This window comes from Hippoglossus stenolepis, chromosome 20, assembly GCF_022539355.2.
Source record: "Hippoglossus stenolepis isolate QCI-W04-F060 chromosome 20, HSTE1.2, whole genome shotgun sequence".
NCBI classification, from domain to species: domain Eukaryota; kingdom Metazoa; phylum Chordata; class Actinopteri; order Pleuronectiformes; family Pleuronectidae; genus Hippoglossus; species Hippoglossus stenolepis.
The window spans coordinates 1,671,784-1,695,431 of NC_061502.1; the positions used below are offsets into that span (position 1 = coordinate 1,671,784).

Below are 23,648 nucleotides of genomic sequence, written 5' to 3' on the forward strand. Positions count from 1 at the left end.
TTTCAAACAAAAACATAGTTATGTATGTAGCCTCAGGTGGAGGGGGGGGGATGACTTGATATTCTGCAGGGAAACAGCCCACTGCTGCTAAACAGGCCTGTGTAATCTCCAACGTAACCCACCAGGGCATTTGGCAGTCACCTGGTAATCCAATTTTATTTAATGCCTGAAGGCTTTGATAATCTTTAAATATAAACCAGTGAAGTACTTATTTAGAGCTGTTGGAGAAAAAATTGTCCCTGGCATCACACCTCAGAAATATCTGAATCTGGTGCTCTGCTAAGAAATATCCTAAATGATTTCATATTTCTGACAGTCAATTGATCACAAATTACACAAGGTCCTGATTGCCTACCATCAATAACTATTTTCCAATTAGGGATTGGAAATCAGTTAGTGGAGTTTTGGGGAGTTGCTGAGTCTTGGCCTGGTGTAAAAATAAAAACTGGTCCAGCTTTAAAGATTATAACTTCAAAGTTGTAACAGTTTTACCACAAATGTAGTAAAACAAAGTCACACACACGCGCTCGCACACACACAAATCAAATCATTATTCTTACGGCTGAAGAAGGGACAGCCCATCCACACAGGAAAAATCTTGTCACCTCATTTCATAGCTGGACTAGCAGAGGCCCTGGGGGAGAACAGAGGGAGGGAGGTGGCAGGCAGAGGTTAAAGCTGAGTAATGTGTAAGTGAGGAATCTCTGAGTCATGAAAACACTGCGGGGATTGCTGAGATATCTCCCTGCAGCGAGCTCACACCATTCACCTCCTTGTTTGTCAGCTCGGCCTCTGATCAGCTCCTCTTTGTTGGTGAGAACTGCAGCAACCTTGGCCCATCCTTGCAGTGTAGCTCTGGATAATTTACAGTATGCGTGCTCCCTTTGGAAACCATATCAAGAGCCAAGGAGCGTCCATCCACTGCTCACAACTGTAAGTGACACTGACGCAGATATGATGTTAGCGGGTGTTTTAAGCCTATGTGAATGTCCTGCAGATTGCCCAAGACAGGGCTGAGGGAAGCAAGGGAGGCTCCCGGTGTAGGAGCCGCCCTGCAGTGGGAGAAGACATATGCATGCGGCTAATTAGCCACACAGCGCTTATGCAAAAGCCTTTTAACTGTTTCCAGCCATCAAGCACCTTGTGATTCCCTCTGACAGGCCCTCTGCTCTGCTTTGCATAAAGATGACAGCTTGGGTGTTTAAAATTTCATCCACCTCTCTCAGCAGAGGCCTATCACTGCCCGGGATCACTGCTCCATTGGAGTGCTGGCAAGTAGCACGACTCAGTAGGACAAAGCTATCTTCTGTGTTTCATTAACCCTTTCTCAGAATGCTCAGCTGGTCCAATACTCTTCCTTCTTGATTTCAACATATCGTGTCAGTTTTGAAAAATGTAATAAATAATGTCAACTGTGCCGGAGGAGTGTGTTGGTCTCAGTGATGTTGGGGGACCTGTTGGGCCAGCGGCTGCTTGGAATACTTCATTTCTGCCACACAACTTTTTCTCACAACATGTAAAGAGGGCAGAAATCAGCATATCCACCCACGGGCCTGTATTACGATTTGAGATCAACACAGCCACGATATCTTTCCGTTATCTGTCTTGATTTAACCTAACAAATGCAATAAGGCCAAGTGCAAACACGATGCTGGTAATCAATTCGGTAAGTCAACCCTAATTTTCCTGATATAGATATGAACGTGTGCATATAGAAGGGGTGGTGTTTACTGCATATGACCAAAAATACGAGGAGTACAAACACATTATCCAGACTAAAAGAAACACAGTGTGAATGTGTAACTCAATGTTTTTATAGTAAAACTCTCCTTTCATTAGGGCAAGAGTCGTTCTGACTAATTTCGTTTGTTTTTCCATGACATTAAAGTGTAATTTACAAGGATTCTCATTTTGTGGATGAGTGCAGCCCTGGTGGGTTCTAGAACACTTAAGAGCAGAAATAAAACAACAGAAACCTCCAGGATCACCCACAGTGAACGAGTAACTCCCACAAGCAAAGAAACATAGAGCCATTCAGACAGTCAGTGGTACTGTGAGCACATATCTCCTATGTGTCAAGTTGTATATATAGAGCTCCAGCAGCCGACTTTGTTAAATCATTCCCTCCAATGGAAAGTTAAATCATTCATAAAGACTCTCATTGGCGTAGGTAAAAGGATTTCTCTGAAGACCCCTGTCCTCCTCCAAACCCCTCTAACAATCCAAGCACAGAGCTCCCTGGGATCCTCTAAGAACGGTGATGTCATGTTTCAAAGGAATTGATTGGTCAGCGCTCTGTGCTTTTATAGGGATTGATCTCTTATCTCCAACGTAACCTGCTTAGCTGTACAACACACGTTACCATGGTGATTTACCCCGATAAGAAGGGAATGAGCGTCGTAGGACTTAAAACTGAAAGTGACTTAAAGTTACCCTGATAACCGCAAATCCTGCTTAGTGGTACAGGACCCTCATGTCATGTTTACATTTCTGCTGATCAGAGCTGGAGGCTTTTCATTTAAAAGAATAATTTGACTTGGCAATGAACGTCTCTCTTTCACACTGAAGATAAAAGCCAGATATTAGTGTACAGCTTGACTGCAAACAGTAAGACAAACAGACAGATGCAAAAAACAACTGTGAAGCCAAATTAATTAGGAAGAAAAAAAGTGCTAATTGTAAAATAATTATCCAAATTAGAGAATCAGAGAAACATCTCATTAAAAAAAACATGTTAAAAACTTCTGCCAAAACACTTTTCCTGCAATGATGGATTATTACTGAACCGATTAGGACTGTGACTAACAACAGATTTTTATAATTAATAAATCTAAATGTATTGGAAACATCTTTGTAGATAGCTGTTTGTATGTTGTTTCTTTTCTCTGATCTTTTCAAGCATTAATACATTTTCGTCATTGGGTCTCATTTTACAAAGGAAACCTTGAGGTTTAAAGTTATTTTCTTAGCGTATTAACATTAGCTAAATAAGTTTCCAGACCAGAGCTGTCTCGATCGCAGTCTTCAGGTCACCTTATTGTCTCATGTCAGGCACAGATTGGTTGGTCTGATCATCCTCTGAATTTCAATTATATTCAGCAGACACTCATCCAGAGAGATGTACAGTGAAGGGTGCAGGAAGAATAGGGTCATGCTCAAGGACACAGTGACAAAACACTAATATTTAGGTCATTTCGGGCAATGTGGGACATTTTTGCAATTTGGAATTCTGTGACTTATTCTGATATCCTGACACGGCTATCACACAATATGGCTGTGTTTTGAGGTCTGAATAAGATATATAATAGAATATTATCTGCATAATTGTGGAATGTCCTCAACACTTGCACTTTGTTAGAGCACAGGGGAATATATAATATGTTTAGTGCAAAACATTAAACAGAAACATAAATCAGCTTCAGTAACTTTTAATGTAATCAGATAAGCAGAAACACAACTACAAAAGAAAGAAATTTGTTGCCCAAGATACAGTAGTTTTACAAATTCATCATTGGGTCTTGAAACATTGTACCAATACATATTTTTGTCTTTCTTCTCAGTTAATTTCTTGACAACTACTCCTCTAAATAACTTCACGGTTGAATCGTGTGTATAATTCTTGAGCAGGAAATTAAAAACACATTTTCAGCTATGCCAGGAGGTTATAGACACTTCAAATACTGATTCTACATTAATAATGCATCCAAATATATATACACCTATGTGTTACTTTTCTTGGAATGTCAGTCATGATAAAATATTTATTCATCCCTGCTGCTACCTAGGACCCAGACTACCTTACAGTCTGTGTTGTGTCTATACCAGACCCTGCAGTTTCTGGAACAGAGTTAGTAAAAATCCATATGGGAAGTATATGAGTGCTCTTTGTACTTTTGTGTCTTTGACAATAGGTGGTACTATATTTAACTCAGGCTTGTATTAGCTTTGAGAGACCTGAGTATGCGAGAGCTCAAAAAGCAGATAAGGATAATAAATCACAGACGCTGCTTCTGCCCCGCCTCGATCTGATCCATTGTTAGTTTGGACATGGGTTGTAGTTGCCTCTGATAATTAAACTTTCTTAAGAGAAAACATTTATGCAAGTAACAATAAGGGGAAGAATCCATCTAAAAATCCAGCCCTTGCTCGATCCTCAGAGAAACACTCCACAGATGATAATGCATCTTTTGTAAAAGACAAAGATGGCTGTGCTGGAGATCTACAGGAGTATTTTGCAGTGCCCCAAGCGACACACACTTCAACTTTAGTGGCTGCAATTAGCCTTTGGACTCTGCAAAGTATTCTTGCTGCCCTTAAATAAACACTTGATAAGATTATAATGCAGGAGATGAAGGTGAAGCCATTAAAATGCTCCAGGCCTCACACAGCCAGACACTGGGAGTCTCATTCGAGTGTGAAGAGGTCTTCGGTCACAGAGGAAACAAAGCTCAACTCTGTCTTTATTGTCCTTCTCAGACACATTTGCCATTTCTGTAATGTCACAGAGCAGCGAAGGAGGATGCAATAAAACACAAGCCTGGAAGCTTCACTTATTACAATTAATAATTCATATGAGTGCATTAACTTTGCAAAATCCACAGTTTCACATCGCAGGCATAGAATGTGTGTGTGTGTGTGTGTGTGTGTGTGTGTGTGTGTGTGTGTGTGTGTGTGTGTGTGTGTGTGTGTGTGTTTTGAGGGCAGGAGCTCTGCCATCAGGGCGGGGGCAGACAGAATCGAAATGCCTTGTTACCACCAATGAAGACTGCAGCAAGTAGGGACCATGAATATTAGATGGCATATGCAGATGTCGAACGTTAACGAACCCGTCTGTGTTGTTTCGTGCATCAACACAGAGCTCACTGAACATGGCGCAGCTACATACAGGCTCTTTTTAATCTCAACAGTGTTCAATATAACACACAAGGTGGAGACAGTGAAAGAATAAATAAATACACACCACAACACATCATGCTTCTTTGTGTCGAACACTTGAATCTATTCATATTTCTCACTTCTGCAGTGCTTGGATGCAGAGACATTGTTTTGACTCCAGGGGAAAGCTGGACTGAAGAAGTAATGTAGACTTGGACTGTAAATCCTGTTGATTTGTGTTGATGAAGAATCTAATTTAAATGACAATTTGAACATGCTGCTTTCAGCAATGCCTGCTCAGCAAACCTTTTTTGCTTTATGAACTTTTAGTATTTAAGGATTCCCAGACATAAAAAATTGTTCTGCTTGGCATTATAACTTAGTTACATAGTCGATTGCATAGTTCAAATATACTTAAAATTAGAAAAACCACACTGTTGTTGTATGCCTCTGCCAACCATTGCAGTTTCTATTTCTATTTCGATGGACCTTTGACCACTCAAATCTAATCAGCTAAACTGTGGATCTAAGTGAACACTTGTGCTAAATGTGATCCTCTCAAAGCGTTCTTAACACATTCATGAGGCAAAGAACGACTTTGTGTAGTTACAGTGACCTTTGACCTCCAAATTCTAATCAGTTCATCTTTGAGTCCATTCATTTATTCCATGTCATTTGGCATGGTTAACCTGAAAACAGTATGGCTCAGACCACTGGCTGTAGCCGGTGCAGGGACATAATTACATTTAATAATTCTCCCTCATTGCAAAAAATAAATGCTAATATACATATATGTAATTTCAAGTCATCTGCTACACACAAGAGGTCTCCTGCTTCAATGAGAAGTCTTTTCTCAGTGTGTGTTACCTGGTGGCACCTAAGTTCCACATCACAGTGGTGATGGGCTTTGCTGTGAGGCAAGGAAATGTTAAAAAATGTGCAGAGTGCACATTTAGTACATCCGTCTGTACAGTGACACTGACATTCCTGTGAGGATGCAATAAGAAAAACAGGCTTTGTACTGGCGGGTGACTTTAAGTAATGGCTGAGTCTGCGGTCAGCACAAAGAAATGATGATGAACAAACTATTATGAACATGTGATGCAGAAATAAAATGAAGTAATGTCAGAGTGTTTCTGCAGCTGCAGAGAGAGGAGAGGTAGTGAATGTGTGATGAGGTCAATCTGACTGTTACGTTGTAATTATGAACAGTGTGTGGTTCTATCATTTTAACAAAACACAACAGATGGATTAGTTTTTATTTTTCATCATGTTCTGAGCTGCATGAGCTGAGTTAAACCTGAAGTCACCTCCACCTGTAGTGTGCAGGGTCTGGATAACCTATTCTTTTGAAAAATGAATCCATAGTTCATTTTATTTTCTCCAAAGGGCAAAGTGAGAGTAAGAGAATTTCAGAATGGACACAGGCAGATGACATCCCATTTAGAATGGTTTCCATTCTCTTCGTGGGTTAATGGGCCGTGATAGAGTCAGTAATCAACATAGTTTGTGTGTGAATGTTTCACACATATATAGAGTTTCAAAGAATGATCTGAGAGTAAGCTCGTAGAATTTCAGGTAAATAAATCTCACAGTACCAGAAAGACAGGCTGATGATGTCATGTCTAGCTAACCACACCCAGGACTTGATATCAGAATGAAGTGCTGTGAAGTCCCATCACGCGCAGCTGTAAATGTGATTCCAGCAGCCAGTCTGAGACGTGACGCATCACAGTGTCTTTGGGTTTAATCACATTTTGAAAGCACCTACAGAGTAAATGAGGCTTTAATCTCATTTTTAATAAAGTGCTCCAACTTCCCAAAGCAAACCAAGTTGTTTCATGAGCATATCAAACAGCTAAAAACAAGTAAAACTGGATTCACGTTTGTTGTTTTTTTCTTCATAAAAATGACTTTTAAAGGCTTGAGATTAAATTATTTGTTAAAACATTTGAATGGCACATTTTATGCATTTGAAACTGCAATGCTTTGGGAGTTGTTTTGCTGGAGTAGGATGCCAATGACATCAAAAGACCACTATGCCAGATTGAAGCCCACCCATCTCACAGCACATGATTCTATGAATAGAATGAGTCAGAGCAGCATATGATGCAAGGCAAGAATTGCAAATATATTATAAATGTGGCCCTGGAAATGTGTGACTATAGGGACTATAAAGCCTTTTGTGTGGCTGCACACCTGTTTTTTGGCCTCTGAACTACACTGTTTTCTATTTTCTGTAGGATTCCTCCCATCAGCACAATACAGGCTGAAATCAGCATGGCCAAAGATTAATGTGGCTGAAAAATAATGATGGTGGAGCTTTATTTTGTCCCATGCCCAGCAGGTGTTCCAGCAGTGCAGCAGTTACCCTCCAAGTGGCATACAAACAGCTTGACGTCATTTCACATTTTATTCTCTCCTTCAAGTTATTGTCCTGTGAGCACATCTTATATGTTGACACTGTCATTATGCCAAAGCACTGAAGTCAAGGGCTTGTGTGAAGAGCAGTGGTTTATGGGAGTGTTCCTGTTCCCTGTGTAACCCGGTGGCGGGAGTTTGTCATGTATACAGAGTGGGTGACCGCAGTTACACTGGCTGACATGACCCTGCTGCGTCCCTCTCATGACTTACACACTGCTCTTGTCTTTTAATATCAACTGCAATTATGGCATCTTGTCTCAACTGCCCAGCAGCGACACACAATAATAAAAAATATAAAACCACAGAGCCCCGGCCAATATTGCTTTTGTGTGGCTTTCATCAGCATATTTCTTCCATTTATTTCATACGTTTGCACAACGGGGACATCTCTACAATAATCACTGTAAACACAAAACGGGAGTAAACCATTTGAATGTTTCGACAAGAACTATTACTGACAGTGATGGTGAATAGATCGGTGTCTGTCTTTTTCTTGGAGCAGTATTTTGTTGTACATCATTTCCTTTCAGATTCTTAGAAAAGGGAGGAGGTTTGGACTCGCTAGGAGTGAAGCTATACAGCGACCCCAGTGTGGCAACTAAAGCTGCAATACATCTATGATCGATATCTGATTCATGTAACAAGCAGCACAAGAGTGATCTGATTGCCTCGTAATGAAAGTGTGATCATGTACTGAGTGGTAAAGTGGGCGGTGTTATCTTGGATGTCCATCGATCTGAAAGGTCTGGCTGAACAATATGTCTGAAATGCTTTCTGTGTAGACACACTCTAAGTCCGGAGCAGCAGCATTCACCTGTTTTCAGCTAAAAAGCCGCCCACTTTGCAAAACTATTATCAGTGAGTGAGTGCTAAGGCCAGTGTATGTCCATCGTGTATTTGTCAAGGTAAATACTACACAGCTCGCAATCAATTGTGCTAGATCTAGTATTGGGATCAGAGCCTAATACAGAAAATGCACTTAGCCTGTATGTGCTAAGTTTAAAAAGGCCAGAAGATGCATTACTGCACAGCTGGTACAAGTACGAGCTAAAAATAGACTTAATCTATATGCAGACAAATTCTGCAAAACAGTCCTCCTGCTCTCCAACCTTTAACCAGCTAGACGTTATGCGCGGCGAAATACGTTTAATTACTGGACTCCTCTGTTGGGACTGTTCTTGGTCCATTGTGCTGGGAGCAGGTATTGATTTCAGGTTGTCCTCTGCCTCATTAGACCGTAGCAGAGCTCTGCCCTGCAAGCTGGAAGGGAACGGCATCAATCCATAAATAAGCCGACTACACCACATCTTCTATTATGTCGGGGGTGAAATATCTGGATGCCCGAAGGTGTGTGAGCAGTGAGCGTTCAGCCTTTTATAGTTACCCTGAAAGATTTAAGCCACGACAGGGCAGCCACCTTCGATGCCCTGGGGCTGATATGAGCGCCCTGGGTGTAAGGCGGCATTTGGTGTTTGCACTGAATCAGAGGTAATTATGTCATTGTAATTATTACTACTTTCAGTGGCCTAGACAGGAGACGGAGACGGAGACATGAGTGAAGACAGGCAGTCAGAGTCATGACCAGGACCAAAATGATGGTTCCTCGCAAACCCCGCTCGCCTCACAGCCACAGACCAATGGCCTGGCTGCTCCTGTATGCTTGATCACTTCATTAGAAATGCTAAAACAGCAGAAGGACATGTGAAGGGATAAATGAATCCTATTTCTTACAAACTTTGTGAATGACCAGAAATAATTGATCTGGTAAACCCATGTTAGAAGTTTGCCTCCTGATTTTAGTCTAGAGAGGCCTTTGGTTTAACTGTAAAGTAGATGTGCAATGATTTTTTTCTTGCTCTAAAATTTGAACATGAACTCTCTGCTCCTGACTGGACAGACACACTAGCGGACATTGGTCCTTTCAGACTTATCAAACGGGAAATACATGGCAGCGGTTTTTCAAACTACTACCAACTATCGGCTTCTAGTAACATTTGAATTAAGAAATAGGACATGAATCATTTCATATCAGAGCTTCAACAACAAATTCAATAGCTGCGAATAAATTCTGTGAGTTTGGGGAACCATTAAGTCATGTTATTGTCGAATATGTTGTTGGAGAGCAGAATATTTTGATCTTTGATTGAAATGTTGATTTCCAATATGAAATAAGTAACATAGACAGGTAGACACAGCTTCATTGCAAGGGATCTTGGTTGGGTTCCACTGCATTGGAGGATGGGTACAATATGGTTTGGGTGATGTCACTAGGTAACACCAAAAACGTGTTGCAGCATATGTGCTCTCACACCAAAACAAGGTGTGAGGGTAGTGAGTGTCCTCACCTAAACAAAGAAAATCTTCATTCAACCTGTATAAATTTAACACCCTATGACACTGATGTGTCCAGTTGTATATTTTCTAGCTGAAAGGAACCTCTGTGTCTCTAAATCTTTCAGTCTTCCTACTCCGCCATTCAGTCACTGCTGCCTCACACAGACTGAACTAAATCTCAGTAATTTAAAAAAGGAAATGAGGAAAATTGATAGCTAGGCCTCAATTTTCTGTACTTTATAATGGATGACAGGGGAGGGGTCGAGGGCAGGAGATTTATATGGCAAATCTGAAAATGTAAATTCCAGCCCCTTCAGAGGCAGCCTAAATTTGTGCTGACAGGTGATAAATTAAACACAGTGCAATAGCTGATTTCAGAGGTGCACTCCTCATTTTAGTAGATGTGTGCCTGCATGTGTGTACACCTGCATTATCTTGAGCCCATATGTGCATGCTTGTATGATGAGAGTTAAAACATATTTCATCCACTGTGTTTGACTTCATGAGGTTTTCAGAGAACTATTTTTAACGCCAAATCATAATATACATTATCTCAACAGTTCCTACAATAAGCAGCACTTTGGCGACTGTAGAGAGAAAAAACTCATTAACTCTAAGAAACCTCTCGCATAACCAGATTCTACCATCTGCCTCCACCGGTTGGTCTTCAGCTCACTTATTTCTAGCAGGCTGCCCACATAGATCTCCACAGCTCCAGAGATAGTTTTCCTCTCCTTCCTCACCATTCAAGTGACACACGCCTGACAAAAGCTATAAAGAGATATACACTAATACTGTGCGACTGGTGTTAAAGGTAACCTTCACAAAAACCTTGATAATGTATGTATTCTGTTGCTTGCAATCGTTTGTGTTTGCACTCAGTAGGTATGCACAAGCAAGCATCCCGGGCAAAACAATAAAAGCTATAAACAATAAAAGCTATAAAAACAGTGACATGACATACACATGAATGAACATGACATACCAAGGTCGTGCACCCCACAACAAGGGAGCGTTCCAATGGACTGGTCTCGTGAACAAAACACGACCCAGTTAGAAGACAACATTGGATTTTCCTGGAAAATATACAGAGTCCTTCTGCATAGAACTCAGGCCACAAGCAGCCAAGAAATTTGGGATGGGATTTTTTAAAAGTGACATTACATTCCGCTCACATCTGTCATAAAAAAAAGTGATTACCTACTTATAGTACCTTTAAAGTCAAAATTACAGTAAAATATAGTTTTTCTTTCGCATCTATACACATCCTTCGTGTTTGTTGTGATTCCGGTACTTAGCTTGACTTTCTGGTTTTCGACTGATGCTGTCAGTACTGTTATTTGATTGATGGAACATCTGTGCGGTTGGGCACTATAAATAATTCATTGTTTCAGTACCAATAACTTAACATGCAACAGTTGCCATAGACGAAGCTGGATCAATGGAAGAGAGACAGCTGCTTTCGCTGGAGGGAAAGAGGCTGACAGAGGGAGAGTGGATTTACTGCTCTGCAAGATCCCCATCGCTGTATAATGAGGGAGAGACATAACACTGAGCGTGTGGAGATTCTCAATGACTTAGCAAACACTGAAATGACATGCATGAAATAATCTCTAGAGGGTATCAATGCTGACCTCCAATCAGAGAATGGAACCTCATTTTTCTGATATAAAACTAGTTACAAACACAGGGTTTAAATATGTCAGATAACAAGACAGGGGTGAAACTAATAGGGCAGGTGTTTAATAACGGAGGGAAACCAGGCAAGGACAGGAAGTAAAGTGGAGGGACATACAAGGAAAAACCCTTCAAAGTAAATCCGGAAATAAAGAACTCGAAGTGCAAAGTAGCAATGTGTGTGTCTGTATGGACATGCAAACATGGTGCATGCATGAACAGGGGCCCATTGATGCAAAGAACAATATAAAATCACCTATTTGGGATTATTATTTGGTTTTAAAGTTTTAAGTTGATGGACCGAAGTGAATTAAGTTGTTGACTTTGCTAACAAGTAGCTTGGCAAATTATGGAGAAAATAATTTCCCCCTACTCTATATGCAGATAATCAAGACCGTCATTTGTGTTCCTGGAGACAATATTATGTTGTTTTTACCCAGTCTGAGTTTACAGATGTGACCGATGACACTTTTTGCGTGTGTGTGTGTCAAGCAAGTACGGAGGGGATGAGTGAATGAATGAACGCGCAGAGATGAAGAAAGATTTGACTTAGTTAAAAGTATTGATCATGATGTGGTGATCGGTGCGGATATTGTTGCTACAAACAAATCAATGTCTGGTCATTGAGAAGCTAAATATACATTTGAACTGTAGCAGCTGAGTCAGTGTCTGAGTGTGTCTGCACGTCAGCGAGAGAGAGAGAGAGAGAGAGAGAGAGAGAGAGAGAGAGAGAGAGAGAGAGAGAGAACAGAGTCAGGATGGACTGAATTAATATATATATATATAATATAATATATGATAACTTTCAGTTTCTGGGTTATTAATTTATAGAGTTGAATGAATTCTCCAGGAGACCAACCATCAAATTACCTAAATATATGAAAACATTGCCCAAACAATCACACAAACAAAATAACAGACGATGGACTCAAAGGCAAAGTCAAAATACCAAAGTCAGAGCGATTCACAAAAGTAAACAGAAAAAACCCTCAAACAGTCCAAATACAAAAAGTCTCTCAATAGTTAAGAACTGGGGCAGAATGGTCACAGTACAAAGTTAAAGCACAAGGGATCATCTTCCATGTTAAAATGTTGTGAAAGGACAGACGTCTGAAAATGCTAAAGTTACATAACAAATGGGTTCGTTAAAAAAGGCAGGAGAATACTTTGTCTCAAACTGTGCAGGCTACAGAGGGTTCGTCATTGGCTCAGTCCATGTTCCCACAAAATATTGTGTTTTTGTGTTCTTTTAAAGATAACTTGAATGTATGTGTGAAAAGTGGGTGAATATGAAGTAGTAATATAGGCTAAAGTACTGCATGCAGAACAAATATAATATTACATTTTTGAGTATGGTCTCTTTTATGTTTTCATAGTTTTAATTTGTATGCTAACTGTATTTTAAATTGACACATTTGTTACTAGGTATATAATATTCTTCTGCCCATATATGTAATCTTTACAGTTAACATCTACTGTTTCCCAAATGCCAGGCATTATTTGTGACCTACACAACTAATAAATCCCTGTGGGATTTATGAAAACAGCTTTTCAGGAAGAAATGCATACAGCATCACCAATGCCATCAACTATGACTAGTCAGCTGAGAGAAGCTGAGATATAACTAACGTGGAATCAGCTAAAAATGCCCAAGCACACAAGACAACGTCTCAAAATTACAGGGTCAACAAACTTTTAATGTGAGAATTAGGCATTGCCCTTACACTTGATTTATGGCTTTCAGTGTATATTTGTGTTGTTTACACATGCCAGCAGTCTTAATTTGATGATATTTCAGAGTGGAACTGTCACTTCATTTCAGAATAAGCCTATAAAGCAGCAAAGGTGCTGACACATGAGAAGAGATATGAGAGGTAGGATTAATCATGTGCCACAGAACGTGTATAAGTAGGGACATAGCTCAGCTAAGCTGGAGGGAAAGAGGTAGAGGGAGGGAGCGAGAGAGCAAAGACACTCACACACATACATTGATGGATGAGCATGGTGTGGATTTACTGCTTTGTCTACCTACACTCAACTCCACCCCCACCTAGCTGAGGGTAGAACTAAACTAACAGAACAGGCTGGCGAGGCAGCAGCAGGTCAAGTCATCAAAAGCAAGACAAATTACCAATAATCACCAAGGACACAACTAATCTATTATTAAACCTATATTTTTTAAGGCCTTTTAGCCAAAAAATCTGAAACGTATTTAGAAAGAAAAGATTGAAAGGGGTCACTTCCATAACAACTAAGCAAACTTCAACTGCTGATGAAAATTCGAAAAACTTCCAGAGCAAGTATAAGGATTGTAAATGGAAAGGATTTTATCAAGGACTAGTCATGTTAGCACAGATAAAGAACTTTTGTGCACTACTTTGGCTCAGGAGATAGAATGGTTCATCCATGAACCAGAAGGTTGGCAGTTCAATCCAAGTCTGACCCATTCCGAATGCTGGAGTGTCCTTGGGCAAGATACTGAACCCCAATTTGCCCCAGATGGCTGTGCTGCCAGTGTGTTATGTGATGGACAAAGTGCTGCTCATCACTCATCAATCAATCAAGTTTTCTTTGTATAGCCCATATTCACAAATCACAATTTGTCTCATAGGGCTTTAACAAGGTGTGACATCATCTGCCTTTAACCCTCAACAAGAGTAAGGAAAAACTACAGAACATTTTTTTTAACAGGGTAAAAAGAAGGTAGAGTTGGATGGGGTCGAACAGCCCTCGTCATGTTGCAAGCATAACTAGCAGAGTGGAACTGTCACTTCATTTCAGAATATGAAGTGACATATGCTCATATTGCATCTATGAGCATATTGCTCATGTGCAGGAATGCAAAAATACAGCATTCCTGCACATGATTGTGCACATGGAGTGTTGTGAAGCTTCTGCTCGGTGCGCAGAGAACTAAGATGAGTTGACCTTTGTAAAGTGCTACCATGTGCTTCTGGACAGTGTCTGGAATACAAGATACTAAAAAGCCTAGATCCATACAATAAAAATCTTCTTATGTCGGCAACACTACATTTGTCTGGCTCCAAGCCGGACACGGATGTGGTATCGTGTGAATGAGATTTCAATACATACCCTCTATTCCTCATGACTGCCAGAGGTGGTGTTTAGCACCTGGATACTTCTTTATGCACATGTGCAGATCCCGTGTCTGTAATGCAGAAAGAGAAATTCAGACTAAAACCAAACGGACAATCGCAAATGTTAGATCTATTGTACAAAGAAAAAAAATGATTAGGATTACACAGAGCAGAAAATGAAATGGAAAAATGGAGTGCCTCCACCCATCCTGAATTACAAACTATCACACCATGAAAATGTCTGAACAAACCCACTGACTGATTCAGCTCTCAGCCCAGGGAAAGGTTCATTCAGTTTCTAGTTTGCATGACAAATGGGCCGCGGAGGCTGGCATCCAGTGGGGAAACTGCGTGCTAAGTTGAAATGTACCCACAGATGAGAATAAAACACAACTCGTCGGTGTGAAATTGCTCCTCTCCTCAGTTAATTAAAACCAGCCCACTGAGTGTGTGGACGCCTGGATAGAGAGGAGTCTTAAATCTGAAAGTCAGAACCCCGGTTGTGTAAACAGTGACCACCGCTGAGCCAAAGCTGCACATGAGGAACTCTGTCCTCAAATAACTGTCTCACAGAACGTGGTCTCCTTCAGGTCTGGAGACAGAGCTTGTCCTCCTGTGGTACAAAGTGTGAGAGTGGAGTTGATCTTAATTGTGCTGCTTGCAGGAGCAATGCACTAATACTGCAAAGATCAGGAGGTCAGTGCCCCACTGGGCTGGGTGATGAGGAGAAGGTCTGTCCTAGTACTGTGAACACACTGGAGGAAAGAATCCACCATCTAATAATAAGGGAGTGGGTAAATGCTATTGGCTGATAGCTTACCATAGAAATATCAGCATTGTCAATTCAAACAAGGTCAACGAATATAAAAAGTAAAAACAACAAATGTTGTGTTAAAGCACTTTACAGAGAGATATGATTATGATATTATCTTTTAATGATTACCATCAAATAAACATTCATAGATTTGAGAAAACATAAGTGCACAATGCATAATTCTGAATAAACTAGTCCAGTAGCTGTTCTAAACCTGACAGTTTAGGCTGTTTGTTTGTCCTGTGTTAATGCTCCTACTTATCACTGAGTCCTCCTCAAACAGTTCTACAATATACTTTCACTTTTCATTGTTTGTGTGCTGGACGATGTGTGCAGAGCTTTTCATAAACAGTCTGTGGTGTAGAGTGAAGTTAGAAAACTTTGCGTTCATCCTTCCTAGTTTATCTGCAATCAAGATATAGATATAGATATAGTTTATAGTATAGTATATTATGTTTTTCATAAAATGAAACTGAATTTGCTTTATTACTTTTCACGTGTGTGGCTCATATACAAGTTGATTGATTTACTCAACTGCTGTCATTTTTTCATTTGAGAGGTCTCCAGACAATCTTCAAACCCAAGTCAACAAGTTTTCAAAATAAAACCTCTGTAATTCAGCTCAAAATAATGTAATGCAGCAACAAAACAAATGTGTTTTGACTTTGAAGACAAATTGCTAAAGAGGAAATGATGCTCTGAATGTTGCCATGATGGAGATCAGCACCAACAACTCCCATGAATGTCCGAGTCAGTCCATCATGGTGAAATTTAATAAATCACGTTGTCAAAATGATCTTATTTGATATTGAACTCGGTCCACAGACGGACCGTTAGCACACTGTTCCACCCCCACTGACAGCTCCTGAGCGCTAGTCACCTGTCTGTTCTCCTTTTTATCAATGTTGAAGGTGTCGTGTGTCTAAATCGCTTTACTTCCCTTCGACATTTACAAAAGACCTGCCAAGTGTGAGGCCGATAAGAAGAACAGTTCCCAAGATATGCATTCCACGGACAGAAAGACAGACTTTTCTGGGTTTAGTAGGTAGATTAGCCATAAAGAAAAGAAAATCGTCTTTAAATCAGTTTGGGAATACTGGGCAAGGGCATTCTAATGGTGAGTGGGAAACTATTCCACAGTTTCAGGCCAACAATGGAAGAAGTTATTGGTCATCAGATCAGAGGGGTCCTGATGTGGAGTAGTACAAATAAAAGAATCTTGAAATCATCTTAACTTCACTGGTAACAGATGACCATAGTCCAGCCCAGGAGAGATGAGGTCGCTCTTCCTGGTGCCACAGAGGAATCTTACAGCTGCATTTAGAGGCAACAGCATGTGAGATAAGAATGTCTGAAGAAATAAAACTACAATTTCCAAATAATCTTGTATCTGATCGGACACAGAAGAAGTCTGAATCCAACCTTAAACCAGAATCAAAGAAAACCCCAAGATTTCTTGCATGGTAATATACATTCAATGACAAAGGCCCAATTGAAGTGAAATCTCCCTGCAGCCAAAATCTAGGTCAAGATGCAAAAATCTGGACCTAAATTTACCGCTGTCCTATATTCAGCTGTTACGCCGTCTTCTTCAGCTTTTCAACTTGCTCCGCTCTGATTGTGCCAAAAGTCGCATGATATTTTTCAATAAGACATGCTGTGTATCTGTCTGAAGCGTGATGCACAAGGAATATGTTGTGTATTTGAAGTCCACACTGTGAATCGAAGACATTTGTAAAAATGTGTTGTCATTGTTGGACACATTTCTTCAAAGTTCAACTGAAATTAAAAATTGTGTTTTAAGTTGTCTTGCAGTACACATGCACTATATACCGGCATTTTATATTATGTGTCCTTTAACAATTGAAAAAATTAAGCTTTCTCTTTTTAACAATGTGAGGTTGAAATTTTGTGATTGACAATTTTTATATGGACTAATATATTGAAGGTGGATAGATTATTTTATTATTATTTTATTATTTAGTATTTTTGGTAATGCCATGACTTTCTAACCATCAGGTCAAATTTAATTTCTCCAGTAATTTGGTTTATGCCCAACTAAATGTGCACCTTAGTACAATGGTCAAAATTCTGTAGTTCAACCGAGATCAAACAGCATGTTGTTTATGCTGCAGCATGTGCTCTGTAAATCAAACATCCCTTTTTCTCCTCTAAGAAAAAGGACCTGAGGGAGAAAATTATACTCATTGTCATGATTGATCCCTGTATCTTTGTATTCATCTATCATAGTGCCATTAGAATATCTGTCTTTCGTAGCTGAGGGACTTCTTTACAAACTGTCAAATCACACTGAATCTGCAAACTGTGCCATGAGCGTAACACAGGCCACCACCTTTGTAATATTTTGACAAAAACATTGGGCCTCATGAAAGAACATTTTCGTTTTCGTTTCCTACATTTCATTACATTTGTTCATACGGTGAGTTTGTACAGACACTACAGGTCAGATTTAACAAAGGCTTTTTACTTCATCAAAGTGTGTAAATGAATTTGCATAATTCTCACTCCATTAATACTAAATAAGGCTATGCTTCCTGCCCAGGACGTGTTCATTCATGAAAAAGACATCAAAGAGTAAAGAGAACAACTTTACGAGTTCTCAGATTGAAGTCCTGATCATAGATGCAGAGAGGAATGTCTAGAATTTTTAGCAGTGTCAGCAATGGAATTAAGTGACCGACTAAAGCAGTGCTGCTAACGCTGTTAATGCTGTGTCACTGAAATAAGGACGAAATTCAAATAACATAAAAAATGTCCTGTGACAATAAGGTGATTGATGACATGGATGAAAAAATACATGCAAAGAACGTTCGTCCATTGTTATATTATACAACTTGCAGCCTGTTAAAATAAACTGACAAGCCATCTCTGGCAGCCACAAGAAGTGGTTTCAGTTACATGATGTCCATGCTAACTTAAAGTTAAGTAAATTTCAATTAAATTGAATTGAATAAAGTGAAGTAAAGTAAAGTAACGTTTGTTGAAAGTATTAGAGTATTAAAGTACTAGATATTGTAAGAACAGGAAATAAACAGACTGGAACTTAGGTGTCCCACATTACACAATGTCCCAGATTATCAGAATTACCCTATATTTGAGGAAATTGGTGAATGCAGCAAGTTCATCTTCGTACAAATCTGTTCGCATGAAAGGTTTTAATTAAGGCAAATTGTTTTTTTCATTTTCATATAAAAATAATAAAAAAAAATACTTTATAATATATTATAACTATTCCTGTCAATTCGTTATGATTGTGAATAATTTACAATAATTGCGATTTAATTGACCAACCAGTAAAATAACTATTGTTTGCCACTTTTAAGACTTCCTCGACATCCACTGCTGCAGGAACACCTTAGATTAAAGTGTCTTAATCCCAGAAAAAGCCTTGTTTCACACAAACATTATATTATTCTTTCATTTTTGTTGTCCTTGTATTTTTTGTATATTTGTCTATTTCTGTCCGTTGAGAGCAAATGAAAAACCGGAGTCAAATTCCTAGTATGTGAACCCATACATGGTCAGTACAGCTAATTCAGATTTTCGATACCATAAACCTCCCCAGTAGTTCACAATGCCATTTAAAGTTATTTAGTCAATTACTGGACTTGAACTGCTTGGTTTAAAATTAGAATATTGGTTGTTCTAAAACTATATACTTATGTATGTAAGTATGTATGTAGTAAGAGTCCATGCCGTCCTGTCCCACCTGGTATGGACACAGCAATAATTGTGCCTCTGAGAAAAAAATATTACTCTAAAACTGGACACATCAATTATTCACAGGCCACTTCTTTTTGATTGTCTGCTTCATTTCAGACTATAAATTATCTCACGCAGAGTTATGTAGTGCAGCAACACCCATTTATGAGAATATGATAACATCAATTTTGAAGTCAGAGCACAGAGCAATCAATAAGAATTATATCGTGCTTCAGTTCATTGGCTCTGGCCTCAAAGGGGGACCGTGAGGCAGAGGTAGAGATGGCGTCCAGGATATGTTGTGATTACAGCGCTGAAGGCTGAACCCAGAGGTCAGGGGCTGCGGGGTCAAACCCCACAGGCCCGCGTGCCCAAAAGCAATGTGCACCACTTTAATCACATAAAAAAGTGGCTGCATGTAGAGGAAATCCAGTAAATCACACATGATAGGGTCACACACACACACACACACACACACAGCAGTGAAACTGTGCTGTGTTACTGCCGCAGTGTTGAAATGACTGCTCCTGGAGGACATCAGACTCTGCCAATCATGTCCATGCTTACACGCTGCGGCGACGGGCATGTGTTTGCCAAGCCTTGCAGAACAAATATTCATTTAATTTATGCAAATATGCACAAGAGTAGATTCATTTTAATTATTAAAACGAGACCGCTCTGTGTGCAACAGATTGTTCAGCTGGTGAATCGGCTGCATACATGTCCTGTCTAATTATTAACAGCAACGTTGTACATGGGTGAAACAGAACAGAAGCGTTTCCCCGTGGCTGGGACACATTGGGAGTCCAAAGGACTGTCTTTATTTCTGATCGCTCTCCTGTTTTTTCTCCTGCCCGCCTGTCATTCTTTGTCCCTCACACTGTCTCTTTCTCCATCTTGAACTCCCCCTCTGTTGCAAAGACAGATCCTATTCTTTATCATCATCTGTGATTGTACACACCAAGTGAATCCCTGTCTTCACTGTCATTCTGTCAGAGTCATCCTTTATGTTATTGTGCTCATCCTGCCTCTACGAGAGTTAAAGCCACCTCTGGTGTCCAACCCTTTTTCTGTGGAGTTTTGTCTATGTAAATAAAGGTGTGCCCTTCCTGCTCCACGGTTGGCTGCAGCTCGGAAGGCGTGGCATTCCCTCATCTTCACCAGCTGCTCCTCTCCAGTTCCTGCTCCCTGATTGGCCGGCCCAGTCCACCAAACCCTGAGATGACAGGAACCTGAGGCGTATATAAACCCAGACCGCCTGCCAGTCATGGTAGCTGTACTGGGCTTGCCAGCCATGCTTCTTGTGAGTTACTGTTAAATGGTTCTATGAATTTTGTATAAGATCAAGCATTAGTCAAACTATCCCCACCTTACACTGCTGGAAACTGGGTGGGTGTGTTGATGTGTGTTACTCACACTAGGTTTACTGGTGCTGTACATTTGTATTTTTGTTTTCTTGAGATATTCTGCTTACTGTTTTTTGTTGTTAATTATTAACTCTAGGTTAACAGTCCTCTTTTTCCTTTGTAGTTTTCCTCACTCTTATTTTTTGTGAAATAAATAACTTATTTGAACCAGTTACACCAGGTTTTATGTTCCCCTTCCCACACGAGCTAAGGGTTGTAACAAGTACAGTATGTGCAGTGAGACGTCAGGATGTTAGATAAGAAAATGTCGACATGGGTTGTGTTGAAAGGCAACAAGAAAACGGCACACTTTATTTTGTTGTTTAGTTTGAAGGACTCGCTTTCCCCAATCTCAACAGTTACTTGTTGACTACAAGGTTATTACTGATGAAAACAGCCAACGCTAAAACCGTTTTCAGACAAAAACTCCCTATTATTGTACTTATTACACAGAGGATGAGTGCATGTTAATTGTGAGCGGATACAAAGAGATTAAAGAAAGTTGAATGGTGAAATGTGAAACTGTTACAGCGAACAAAGTCAGGAGGTTAATCAAAACACATTACTGACAGAATACATTCACAAGAGACGGGATTGCTTTGTCATATGTTCTCTAGAATCTTCATTTGTAATGTGAATGACATGTAAGTGCCCAATAATAAGTGAACACACTTGAATTAAAGTCTACATGCACTCAATTTGTGAAATTGACCCTAGATTCTATTAGAAATTCTTTCTAAAGCACTGAGGCACTTCGACTGTCTGAGGATGATAATGTATTTACTTGCTTTTAACATTCATTTGAGCTGAAACCACAAAGGAAAGTTCACCTGCAGCTACATTTGAATTGGGAAGTCACACTCTTCTTTAGTGTATTTAAACAGAGCATCTAAAACTGTGTTAAAAGTGCAGGTGCGGATGCAGCAGGGTTATATCTCTTGTAAACTCATCTCAGGAGGAAAATAAAAATATAGTTCAAGCTGTGATATATGTTTGTTCACCTTTCTGTGGCAGAAAACTGTAATCATACGTGAGACGTTGTCAAACATGGAGAATTCCCACAAATCCCACAATCCCCGCTCCGACGTCGTGCAGCAATTTCTTCAGCTGGATAGTGTGAGGAGGGTGGTGCTTATAGAGACTAACACACAGAGTTAGAGCTAACACTCAGGGTTGAGCTGCAGTGTTAGTTGCCATGGCAGCAGGGCACGGGTTAAACCTGACCTCCTTTCGTAGAACCAGTTAACCACAAAGTTACTCCCAACTTCTTATTTCAAGTTAAGTCCACTTAGATCATCTGAGTTGTTCTTAGTGACTTCTCTTTTGAGTTGAACTCCAGAGACTCTCCTTTTCTGAAGAAAACAGACATGATTTCGATTGATGATTATCTGACTGTGAGGACTAAATCAAAACCCCTGCACCACAGATCAAGGAGGCCACTAACAGGTGACACCAGAGACATGAGGTGTGTGATTATACTTGCACTGGGTTCAGTGAATGTGGTTCTGCATCTGTGGATTCAAACTGTTACAATATAAATAATATAATAATAATATAAACAGACAACTTTCACACAGAGAAGCATCATTTAAAAATAGAGCAAAGAACAAGCAAAACAAAGACAGTTACTTGTTTCCACTGAAAGAATTACACCCTTGAGATTAAAAACAAAACAGGATTATAAGGAGGGAAATTTTGTTCCCAAACTAAAGTTTACTTTATAAAGTCATTCAGCTTTCTGGAGTCAAACTCTTTCCCAAGAACGTCAGAGACAATCCCCTGTGTCAGTGCGTCCATGACATCCCCAGCTGCTCTCCGAGTTGTGTTTGTTAATTAGTTTGGATGTTGTTTGTGGGGCTGGAGCAGTAAAATAATTAACAATGACAAATAACATTCGTGTCCACTGGCTCTTATCCCTCCTCCACAGCTGTGGGGATCTCGCTCTTCTGCAACCAGTTTTCATCAGGCCATGGGAGCCAAACCAAAACCGCTAATGCATTAATTTAGAACATGACCTGGCATCCAGCTGAGAGAGAGAAAGCATGAGAGAGAGAGAGAGAGAGAGAGAGAGAGGTTGGTTGTGTGAAAAATTGCAGTGTCAGCACATGAGTCCACTTTTAGCCCTCTTGCATCAAGTTACTGTGTATGCGCTGATGCAGCCCTGGGAAGCAGAAGTCCGTGCGGGACGAATTGTTTATTAATGGATGAGACTCGCTAGATTCATCAAAGCCGGAGCTGTGTGGCGCCATGTGCAGGAGTTTGATATCTCAGTTAGTGAAGGGAGGAGTCTACATGGCAACTTGAGATTAAACAGAAATAGATATTAATCAGAGATTTCCGCCATCTTGCTACTTAAGACCCCTGATTATGACCACTGTGCTCGCTGATGCTAAACCTAAAAGACGCTGGCATGATGCCGCTGTTGTGTGATGTTAGATAGTGAGCGAGTGTTCCTGACTCCTGAGACGTGACATGTAACACAACAGCATGGCGTCTGTCCTGACATGCTGGCTCTGTGACTGCTTCCATCATTCAAGCCCTTCTGAAAAAGCATGTGAGCTTGCCACTTTAGTTTTGACGAGAGCGAACCTTCAAAAATCGAATGATATATGATAGAAAATACACCTTGAGCTAAAACTAATGCTGTCACAACTACACTTGTAATTTTATACTGAAATAGTTTGAGAGGTGTTGATTTGACTTAATGGAACTTAATTTTGGAAGCTGCAGTTTGTGATGAATTAAATTGAATTGTAAAACCCTTACATTTTCTTTCCACCCCTTTTATATAGAACATAGTAGATGTGTTACATTTTAGTGCATCTGGATAAACAGATCAGAAGTTAGCTGAAGTAATAAAGTTACAACATGACGATTTATTGTGTATATATTTTTGATAATATAGCTCACAACCTTGACCTCAGTAAAAGCCTACATTCAGCAATCATGCAGTAAGAAAGTGAAAGGAAGAACAAATATAGATAGAAATGTCAGAAATAAATAATCGTCAAAACACAGTGAGCCTCAGTGTACATATTCAAATACACCTGTGGCGTCATTAGAGATGTCTCCCTCTTCTGTCTAGATGCCATTTGGAGACAGACAGATAATCAAGATGAGCAACAAGGCAAGGTTTGAAAGAATTGATTTCAGTTTCTGTGTCAATGCGTGTGTACTCTAAACAATATCGACTGAAACAGAATGGATCGTGTTGGAGTTGAAACCAATGAATTAACGGAACAGTTTACTGAGAACACAGACACAGAAAAGAGAGAAGACGTTGCAGCAGACGATGTG

The 23,648-nt window shown here is 39.9% G+C and overlaps 1 protein-coding gene across 1 annotated transcript in view; it reads right to left on the reverse strand.

The window, feature by feature from the left end:
- The window catches only part of LOC118099494 (heparan sulfate glucosamine 3-O-sulfotransferase 5), a 76,082-nt gene that overhangs the window by 18,571 nt on the left and 33,863 nt on the right, over positions 1-23,648 (reverse strand). The window contains exon 2 of the mRNA XM_035144149.2: positions 14,404-14,479. The gene's annotated coding sequence lies outside the window, so the exon portion shown is untranslated. The remainder of the gene's footprint in view (positions 1-14,403; positions 14,480-23,648) is intronic.